Here is an 11,085-nt window from a genome sequence, read left to right as displayed (position 1 = left end):
CCACCCTTCCTACCGACGCCAATCGCTTTTTACATACATGTGACTTCAGCGTTCCATAATGTTTTACAAGTGTGTGTGCATTTTTCAGATTTTGCGCTGAATTTTCAACAGCTGCCCACCATTTCTTCACCCCTGTATAGACGCTACGTTCAGGATAAGTTTTACTTTAGTACGGAGCCAGTTCGTATATTAAGCGACTGCTTAAATTAACGGCTTTCCCGATAGTCAATCATGCCATCGTAACGCGCTACTGCAGTTGTGGACTATGCACATCACAACAGCCCAAGGACAAATAAGGCTCAGACATTTGTTTGCTGTAGCACGCTTGTCCAGGTTACATCCGAGCTTTCTTAATTCAAACCTGTCTGAAAGCGTTGTTCAAGCGCTTCTCGCGGGCTTTCACTTTGAGACGCTTCTCGACTTTGTCTTGGTTACCACTTTGTCACTGTAGTTTGAATGCAATCCTTTTGGTAACCTTTTAGCGCGTTTGTGCCAGCAAGGTCGCTTAATATTTTCTGTAATTTGTGACGACGTTCAGTGCACCCTTTTTCTTATTTTTTTAAAAGTTGCTATACGGGCTACTGAGCAGTTGGCTGCGTTGCCTTCGTTGCAGACCAAAAGAAGCACGCGTCACCAATAAAACACGTAACGTGAAGATTTTGTGCAGTGTCGCTTTCACTTCACCCCAAGAAAGCAGGAGAGCGTACGCATTAGCTGGCGCTGGTCAGTGTTGGAGCCTAAATGCAATTCTTGAATGACACCACCATTATTGTTAAGCGATTGCGGAGAGAGCTGCAGAAATAACTTTTCAGCATTGTGATAGGGTTAATGTTAACAGAGAAGCAATCTTGACTTGCTTTGCGCATGCCTTTGCAACCACGTTAACGTGACAATATGGCCCCTACGAACGTGAGATTCATGATCTTTACGTTCTATTTGCTCTTACCCGTAGGCTGTGGATGCGGGGCCCAAGGTAAGGAGCTGGGCCAATAGGGCGGGTTTTGTTTGCAGTGCTCTTTACTGCGAAGCAGTGTATGTCTAACCCGCCAGTTTTCATTCCGGTGTAGCCGTTCACTCGGCGCCTCTCTGGCGCTCCTCCTCGCCACCGCCGACCCCTCTTTGTGCTGTTATTCCCCTCGCCGCAACCGATACCTCTTTCAGAACTTTAGCAATCGACTGACAACGTAGCTGGCACTGTTATCAGGTGATTGCAAAGAATCAACAAAGCGCTCATCAACCCCGAAACTGTGGATGCGCGCTTTGTTGATTTAGGACGAGAGCTGAAGCTATGACTTCCAAGGTCCGACAGCTATTTAAAGGAGCCATGAAGAGAAAATGCAAGTTGGTTTTATTCGAAAGATTTCGTGTTTTATAGTGCCCCCAGCGCTTGTCCGGATACAAACGGTGCTTTATTCACTGAGAAATTAAACAATTTAGGTTAAAATTTTGATTTTCCCGCTCAATCGTGCGTTTTCGTGGTCCCAAGTGACATCACGGGAACCGACCGCTCTGCAGCCTAGAGTACCGTCATTCACGCATCCGCCGTACAGGGTAGAGACACGTAACGCTGGCGCCGCCATGTTGGGTTGCTGGCTCGCCGCCGAAGCAAGTCATTGTGTCAAAACCGCGCTAAAATTATCGCCGCAACGCGGTTTACTGAAGAAGTTTGAATCATATTGTCTGTTTCGCGTTGCTAGATCTCGTGGGAAACGAAAAGAATAACGCGTTGAGCCCGTTGGCCCAATTGCGGCGGCACGGGACCGTTCAAAGGTTGTCTCCACCCTGTACAGCGGTGTTGGTTTGTTCCCGCGTTTCTTTACGTTCCGTAACCTAGATGGCGTCACCATACCGTGGCAAGCGTTTGGTTTGTTTTTGCCCGCATTTAAACCTGGCTTGTTTTTGTTCTGGGAGAAAATATTCGTTCCCTGAAACAGTGCTCGCTCGACAAATGGGGTCACGTAAGACACCGTTGCTTGCGTCAATCGGCCAGCATAGGTCGGCAAAACAGAAAGAACTCACTCAAACTCAATCACAATTTTTTTCATTCACGCTGTACTCAATCAAACTCAGACTCAAAAAGTTCGTCTGTTCACAAAATCACTCGTACTCACTCATCAAATACTCATTTGTAATCATACTCACTTGTACTCAAACTCATTTGTCCTCACGAGTATTCGTACTCAATCTGTACTCATGAGTACTACTCATTCTGCAATCATGAGTACTACTCATTCTGCAATCATGAGTACTACTCATTCTGCACTCATGAGTACTCAATCTGTACTCATGAGTACTCAATTTGTATTACGCACGAATAATCAACTTATCTGCACTGTTAGCTAGGTCGTATCTCGGATGAAAGACTAAATAGAAAAAAATAAAATGTATAATTGATTAGAAAAACACAGGATCGGGCTCAGGGGAGCTCGGGGCTTGTCGGTGCGGCCGTGGCCGTAAACTGCGGTTTTCTGCGTGTCTTCGGGTGGCAGCTTTTGTCGTCCGTTTTCGTTTGCGGGCGCGCTGATACTCTCCTAATCGCGCTCCAAATCCGAATTGTGCCTGCCCCCAGGCACAATGAAGCGTTTCCGTAGATTAACGTCCGTTCGTATCCAGATCACTGTCCGCTTATTCACAGATGCTCGATGCTGGCGTTTGTTTTTGTTGTTCCGGATACTAGAAACTTCGTTAGGTGGGTGTTCGTCTCGTTGAGCTTCGGTGAATTTCAAATCTGCTTTCTTTTATTGTGTGTGTGCCGTGGGATTCCCTTCCTCAGACCTGAACTTGACAGTGTTTACGGCATTGCGTTAGTCACGCCGCTTCCGTCGGCGATTGTGTTCGTGTAGCTCGTCGCGTGCTTGATGCATGTGGGGGCGTAGACGTCCGGTTTGTCCGGTGGCGAGCTGCGCTTTGTAGGGATGGCATAGTTCGGCGTGTTGAGGACGTTGCTTGAATTGACGTGTGCGTTGCGTATGGTGCGGGAGCCGATTGGCTTTTCGTTTATTGTGCGGTAGCGTGGCGTTTTCGTAGGGTGGCATGGCTGATCGGCCCAAGTCTTTGCGGCTCCGTTCTCGCAGTTGCCGTGGTTGTTTCGGAAGTGAAACCGTTGTGGTGGGGAAGCGGGCGTAGTTCGTGCCGTCCGTTCGGTCCCACATTCCTTGGCGTCGCAAGCGTGACTTCATTGTTAGGGCATTCGATGCCTTCGTATAGATCGGGTTCATTCGTTGTCGTTTTTGCTGTGTCCGTGTCGTCGCTCAAGCCCTCGTCTTTTGCCCGTTGTTTCGAGAATGCTATAATCTCTATCTCTCCCATACAAGCAGGCTCCGTTCGTCCCGAGTCCGCTTGCTCGCGGTTGCGTCCTCTTGTACGAAATAGTGTTTATCGTGTGAGTCTCGGTCGGAGCGCGGATGCCGGGGGTATTGTTTGTTCTGGCTCGGACATGCCGCATGCGCTGGCCGTGTCATTGCTCGTTGACGGACACCTGCACGAGTGCTATGTCGTTCGTCCGCTGGACTCGGGCTGGGGCAGCGGGTGTCGGAGAGCTCGTACGTTCCGGTAGGGTTGAACCGCGTGCGCTCGGTCTTTTGTTGCTTATGGCCACGTGATTTCTTAGGTTGTAACATTCGCTGGTCAAGTCGGGATAGCAGAAGCGCGAGCGGAAGATGTCGCGAATAGCAGTTTTTTCCGTGTGTGCTGGCTTGACGGCGTTCCGTGCGCTGTGCATTTCGTTCGCCGTGGTCAGCTCGACTGGTTCAAGTTGGATGTCGTTCGTCACCTCTGGTGCGTTTCGTGCGCTGTGCGTCTCGTTTTATCTAGAAAACTCCCCTATAATTGGTGTGCGGTCGTTCGGCACGTATGGTGCATTTCGGGCGCCGTGCGTCTTGCTCGCTTGTCGGGGCCATATCTAAATATCCGGATGCGATGTCGTTGGTTGCGTGGACCGGCGCCGGGACAGCACGAAAGAGGAACGGGCGAGAGAGGAACGGGCGACACTGCAATACCTCGCGCTACGCAGCGCGAAGTTGCAAGTTTCACGGCGCAACCGCCACAAGTACTCCCTCCGTGATGTGTTTGCCTCTTGGCTAAGGCTTGCGTGTTCGCCGATCCACACGGCGGACCAAAACGATTATTTGGACCGCGGTCCGCGCATCACGTGATAGGACGTCACCAGTTCGCGCGGACCGCCGTTGAACCGTGCAGGACCGCGGCCTTCCCGGTCCAAATATTCGCCGAGGCTTTCGGTCCGCAGTCTCGACGGCGGACCGCGACATCAATCAGCGTGGTCTGACAGCGGCCGCGTCGCGTGGGCGGAGCCGCATCCAGTTGCGCCAATAGAGAACAGCGTGTGCAGCGCGGCTGTTTCGAATAGCTCGAAGGAGCCTGTCAATCACCCGCGGTTGGATAAGCGGCGGGGTAGGCTTACAATCGCGACGCATACTGTATTCGCGCTTTTTATTGCGACTCCTATGACTCTTACTAGTGCGATGTTAGCTATGATTATCACTTTGTTTCACGCATGTGGACCTCAATTTAGGGAAGAGTTCGGTTCCAGCGAGCGGTGACGAGCCGTATGCAGCCCGGATAGCCCCGCCGTCACCGCTTGTCGTGTCGCCTTCATGCGAACGACGGCGGCGGCTGCGTGAGCACGCCGCCCGGCTTGCATGCGGGTGGCCGTTATTGTGGGGATGAAAGGTTTCGTGCAGGCTTGTGCGTTACAACATGTTGTCGTGGCCAAACGGCGCCTGTGTTCAACCTTCTGGCTTGTCAGTTCAGACGGTCGGCCATTCGCGGTCCGCTCAGCTGGGCCGCCGTGTGGATGCGCTCTGCTTTGGATCGGAACGCGGCTGACCGTGACGTCTCATCACGTGACCGATTGGACCGCGGACTCGGTGCGTCGTGTGTATCGGGACACAGGGAAAGGCGTCAGGGTGGCGCGTCGCTTCTTTCTTTCTCTCCAGGGATGCTATCACGGTGCCAGGAAAGGAGCTGAGGGCAACAGGCAATGGGGTGCCTCTCATTGGTCGATGGCGTGGGTTAACTGAGGTCAGCAAAACAAACAAACAAAAAAGCCTATTTTTCACCGCCTTGTGCCGCCGGTTGCACACTCTTTCTTTTTACTTTCACGCTCGCGCTTCCGGTGCCGGCGCGCCAGCGAGGCGGCTCAGCGAAGAGGGAAAAACAAAATCGCCCTTCAGATGCATTTCTGACGCCGTGCTCTGGTGTTTATTTTTTTTTTTCTTGCTTTCATGACGTACAGTTCCCGTAATAGCTCGAAAGCGCGGCAACGTTTTAATCGTTGTGTGCTCCACTGTACATATAAATAATGCACTGTCGACGCCGGCAGCGTCAGAAATCGCACGGCTGTTAGCCAAGCTTGTATGGCTATGGTTCCGTGTATAATTCATGTCTGTAAATAAGAACTCCCGAGACTCCATGTGTCTTCGAAGAGCGCGGGGTTGTAGCCTGAGACTTTCACTTTCATATCACTTTCGTATTTATGTCTGGGTTCAAATATCTCTAATGTTTTATTTTTGTTGAACAAAGCTGATAAATAGGAAGCATGGTCCCAGCCTTAGTAACGAGGGAATATTTTGCCAATATGAAGCCCTCGATTAAGGATTCTTTTAACTTTTGGCCGAGCGGCTGAATCGCGGGGCGGTTGGCCAGTTGTAGAGAGGGCACATTATGTACATAAAGCTACTTAACGGTGACCCCAGTAGCTCCCATGTATACAGCGGGGCGTGATATTAAGTTGCAATAATAAATTATCTTTATGACAGACACAGACAGACAGACTGACAGGCCAACATTGTCGCGCTCAAGTGGCCAAAGAAAGGCTATCGTCTTTAAAACCAGCTGGAAAGGGACGCTGCCGCCACCAGCCGAAGTCAAGGCATCCCGGACTAGGGACGCCTTCCACGGGGCGACGCCCACCCATCAGCCTCTGCTGGAGAAATAAAATTTTCTCTCTCTCTCTCTCTCTCTCTCTCTCTCTCTCTCTCTCCGCATTCTGCGAACATTGCGCAACCGTACCCCTCGCAAGCGCCGCCAGCCCGCAAAGTAACAGATAAACAGAAAGACGAAAACCGGCTACCGCGCGAAAAGCCAAAGAGGGAGGTCCCGCCGCGAGAAAGGGACGGGACAGGGGCGGTACGCGTCGTTGTGTCTATTTCCGTTAACAGCACGGTCAAAACCCCCACGGGTCTGACCTTAATCACTAATTTTTGTGTGCGTGTGTGTGCGGTTAACCAGAGCGCCCGACACAAATTTGCTGCACATGGCGACGCGCCGACGGTGGGCCCGATTCGCGCCTCGGTCAAACAGCTCGAGGTAGACGTGCCGCGACTTGGCGGCACACAGCGTCGCCGAGTCTACTCTCCTTTTCCCATCGAGACGGCCGCACCAATCATGCCTGGGACGACCAGCTCGAAAAAGACATGCAGCGAGTAGACCCTGGAGACGGCGCCGCTGAGTCGCCTTCCCTTTCTTGCCGTGGCTCGGCTGACGCAATCACTTCGCTTTCAAACTGCGGCCAGTGATAGTCCTGATTGGAAAGATTCGAACTGCACGCGGCTGCGGTGGAACCCCGGGGGTATAAAACCAGCCCTGAAGCAGCGGCTGTGCAGCGGCATTTCATTGGAGGCACTGAGTTGAGAAGTGCTATCGCCTTTGTGCGAGCCATGTAACAGCTTAAAATCATCGTCGGCTCGACAACTTCATCGCTCTGCTCTGCGCCGCGTCGATGGCGGACTGAGCAGGGCAACGTCGCAACAGTGGTGACTGAGCAGGAATGGCCCAGTCCCAACACTGTGCGTGTGTGTGTTCGGGGGGGGGGGGGGGGGGGGGGGGCGTGGAGAGGGTATCGCTGGCAGTCGAGGGCCGCAGGGCACCCAGTTGCTGCCGGTGCTTGGCAGCCGTTCCAGCCGTTCTTCGTGCACTCGAGACCAAAGTTTGCAGACGCGTTTTTTGGAGGCGTGATAGCTTGCACTGACGTCACTGTATTGCCGTGTTGGTTGTTTGGTTGCACCGTTGGAAATCTGCAGCTCTTATCTCGAGCAGTGCGGATGAAGCTGACAGCGATCGATCAAAAATAGCGGTGGCGTCGTTATGTGCAATCCACGTGTTTTACGAGATGTTCCAAGACGTGAGCTTAAGCGACAATCCCGGCGTCTGGCGTTGGCGTTCATCACTTCAAAATGATTCCTTCACGAGGCCTCCCACAGTGCGAGCTTAAACTCGACAGTAGCTGCTAGCGAGGGGTGGGCGCCCGCCTGTAAACAGTAGTGAAGGTAGGGGAATAACAACCACTGAAATTCACCATCATCGTCAGCGTCGTCATTAAACAGGGGCATAAACGAGAAGCGGTGAAGGGGTTGCCACTCGAAAGTAAAGCCATTCGAAAGCAAAACGCTCCTCCAGCGGCAAGATGACAGGTCTTCGACAAAATATGCGAGGCTAAACAAGGCGTCGCACGCGTTCAACAAGATATTATGATGTCTGATTCACAATTCACAAACGTGCTGAGGTGTACTCGGATATTTTATTTGCATTGCTGGGGCAAATTTTACCGCCGCTCCTGTACGGTGGAGCTATATGCTCACTTGTAAATGGCACTACACGAGACCATATTACTAGCGAACCTGAGCAAAATGTTTCAAAACGGGAGCCTAATAAAACCATATGGGCGCACGTACATCAGCCAAATTTTTGCTTGAATACTCACAGCGAAATGGTGCGGACAATTTTGGTGAGACAAACGTTACAAACCACGTAGTCGGTTTGACGCAAGTTACGTAAATTAACTGCGACTGTTGAAATGAGCGGTTCGGCTCACAAAGCGACTACACAGCGCGACATGCGTCTACGGAAACTTCTGAAAACCGAAAAAGATGGATTTCAGTACGCCTAGTGCGTGCATTGTTAGCAGCCTCCACCGCCTCTCCCCTAAAACAACTGGAAGGGAGCACGCGCAATGAAGCCGCCACGCGTTCACAGGCCGCGTCAACAAAAGTAACTGCGGCAGTCAACAAGTGCCGTAGGAGAAGAGCAACTGCGGCCGCGTTTCCCGCTGGGCCCTCACCCCCTCGTTTTTCCCTCTTCACCGTGACCCCTTTGCAAGCGACCACCGTGAAACGCTTACAGCGCCAAACAGGGACCGGGAAAAGGGGGAGGTGCAGTTTTCGTTGTCTAATTTTGCCATCCTTGACAGTTAAGCTGCACAGCGGCACTGCTAATGTTTGGGACTCTTACACGCGCGTCCAAACTCGAGCTCGTGATAAAACCTGTTTGCAGTACTGTACTCACGAGTGCACATACTCAAGAGTGAAAGCGCTCGCAAAACCAGTATTCATGAGTATTGTACTCATGAGTACTGTGTACTCATGAGTACTGTGTACTCACGAGTACTGTGTACTCACGAGTACTGTGTACTCATGAGTACTGTGTACTCATGAGTACTCATACTCAATAGTACTCAAACTCATGAGTACTCATACTCATGAATGCTGTACTCATGAGTACTCATACTCATGAGTACTCATACTCATGAGTAGTGTACTCATGAGTACTGTACTCACGAGTAGTGGACTTACCCCTGTACTCACTCGTCATCATACTCACTTTTTTTTCTGGGTGTGTACTCACTCATCATCGTACTCACTCGTGAGTTTGAGTACAAATGAGTACAAATGAGTGTACTCACGAGTGAGTACGCCGACCTATGTCGGCCAGTGTCGTCTGAGACAACCCCAAGCCCCGTAGTGCTGTGCAGCTAAACTAAAGCATGCTGTGCGCAGTACGAACAGCAGAACGCATCAGTACTTCTATGTTTACATGTGCTTTCGTAACTTCCACGGTTTGTCCCATCATTCTTTTGCTTTGTAAAGAATGTGCCCTAAATTTAAGCGCAAATCGCTCGTTCGTCTAGTTTGTAAGTTCTACCTAATTTGCGTATGCTTCTGCCAGCCTCCGCCAATCGCAGAGCTTAGCCCATGTGACGACATAGGTTCTGTTGCGGGAAATGAGCTGGTGGGTCGCATGACCATTCCCGTTTTTCCTAATTATGTAGCTTATTTGAGCGAAGTTTACGTTAAAAGTGGTGTCAGTATGATTCTAACGAGACAATCTTTTGAATGAACCAAACTTGTGTTTTCTCTTCATGGCTCCTTTAAGGTGTTTTTTTGCTTTCCCTTGACCGAATCCCCAACCAAGGCCTAGGCCTCGTTCTCAATAAGCCTCATTCCTTCTTTAGTCGGCTTCGCTGAGGCAAAATTCTCCGCTGCTTTCGAACGGTCGGCCGCCAGTCTTCTCGTAGTTCGAAGTATGCGCCTGGCAGCCGACAGCTGGCTGAATGGGGTATTTCTCGGCAAGTGCTCCTGCGCGCTGTCTGCGCTGCTTGTTGAAAACGAGGTGCATATTGTGTGGTAAATGGCGGACAATCAGGGACAGATGATGGAGGCATTAGTGTTAAGGGTAGCAAGAAAGCTGCAACCTGTAGGCGTGGATGAGAGCCCATTCTTTTCTGAGTTCCTCCGCCGTATTTATACGCCAAGTTGTTTGAGCTTGCAGTGGAGAGTGTGGAATGGCTACACTACTAGTGGAATGGAGTAACACTGGTGTTACTATCCTTAATTTCGAACAGCACAGACTGCAGAGAGATAGCCGCTACGGCAGCGAGCGAGCCAAGCCGCAGTGTAGGGTCGGCTCTCGCCACGCGTAAAAGCCAGTCACTCCGAAGGGGAAGCCTTAACTTTCATAGCAAAGGGGGTTATAATGTAGGCAACCACAGTACAAACAAAATGGCCGCGTATCTGCTCACTTCGTTGAAAATGTCGACGAAACACGATAGTCGTCTTGGGCCTCTGCCAAGTAAATGCCTCCCTTCTCTTTCCCGCTGACCTCTTATGGTGTACCTCTTCCGTCTCGCTCATTCCAATTAACAGGCTAGCCGATTGCTCGAGTCAATTTATATTTACCGCATTCTACTGCTCCGTATGCCGAATGCCTCGATTCCAACGCTGCCGTACGTCGGAGACGCGCGTGAATCGAGCCACCCTGCTCCACGTGCGTTCCAAGCGGAACATGAAAACTATCTACTAGAATCTTTTATTACTGTTGAATAGCTTGGAATTCCGCCAGGAGCCATATCCAAATACAATGAGAAGGTTTGTGCTACGCCACCGCGATGGCGCCCTAAACAACGTGGTCCTACTCGAAGGCAGCTTTTGTGCTCCGAATTTCGATCGTAATTATACCGTTATCATAATGAACTGACTCTCAACTCGAACAATGATGATACGGTGTTGAAGGCATGATATACTCGCTAACTAATGTAATAAATAGTATACCTGCACATATTACAAGACTCGAAACCGAAGAAGAATTCCAAGTAGCTCTTTATTGCTTTTCAACTCTTCCTGGCGCGAAGAACAAATCCTATTCTACTCGGGATGGCATTCTATGATTTGAAGAAAATTACTTTTACTCTCTTGTCCTGGACTGAGGACCCGGCCCACTAACCAGATCGATTTAATTGTTAAACAAAGTTTTCCCCTCCTCCTCTTGAGTGCAGTTTTCCGATAACGCATATCCGAATATCGGGAAGATATGGCTGTGCAAAATGTTCCGAAATATCCTCCAGGTCTTAACAAACATATATGTGTTACTATAAATTTAACGAAGACGTGACTCGTTTTGCTCAATAAACCTCCATACTGGTTAGATGCCTGGTACAGAATCAGCCCGCGCGTATATACACACTGGGTTATTTGGAACTCAACCTACAGTTTTTGCAGTCTATAGTGCATGTCGGCAAACTTTCATGCCTTGACAACGTAAAGTGATGGGACAAAACGCGTTCGAGCGTTCGGCAAGGTTGCAAAAACTGTTTTACCTTACATATGATTACCGGGAATCGAGATGCCGTCTGCCAAAGCCGACAGCCCTGAAGGCCTAGAATTTGTTTTGGTCTTCCATTTTCGCTGTTGTCGGTTATTAGCAGCTGACTGTTCCTTTTGTTCGGATGCTTACATGAGAAGCTGACGCCTAGCTCCGACTCTTCGCGCTCCGCACAGGACCGGCTTCGCAAGG

Source organism: Haemaphysalis longicornis, unplaced genomic scaffold (genome assembly GCF_048455015.1).
Source record: "Haemaphysalis longicornis isolate Haplotype H1 unplaced genomic scaffold, Haemaphysalis longicornis Haplotype H1 scaffold_4, whole genome shotgun sequence".
NCBI lineage: Eukaryota > Metazoa > Arthropoda > Arachnida > Ixodida > Ixodidae > Haemaphysalis > Haemaphysalis longicornis.
Note: the sequence above shows the minus strand (reverse complement) of the source record.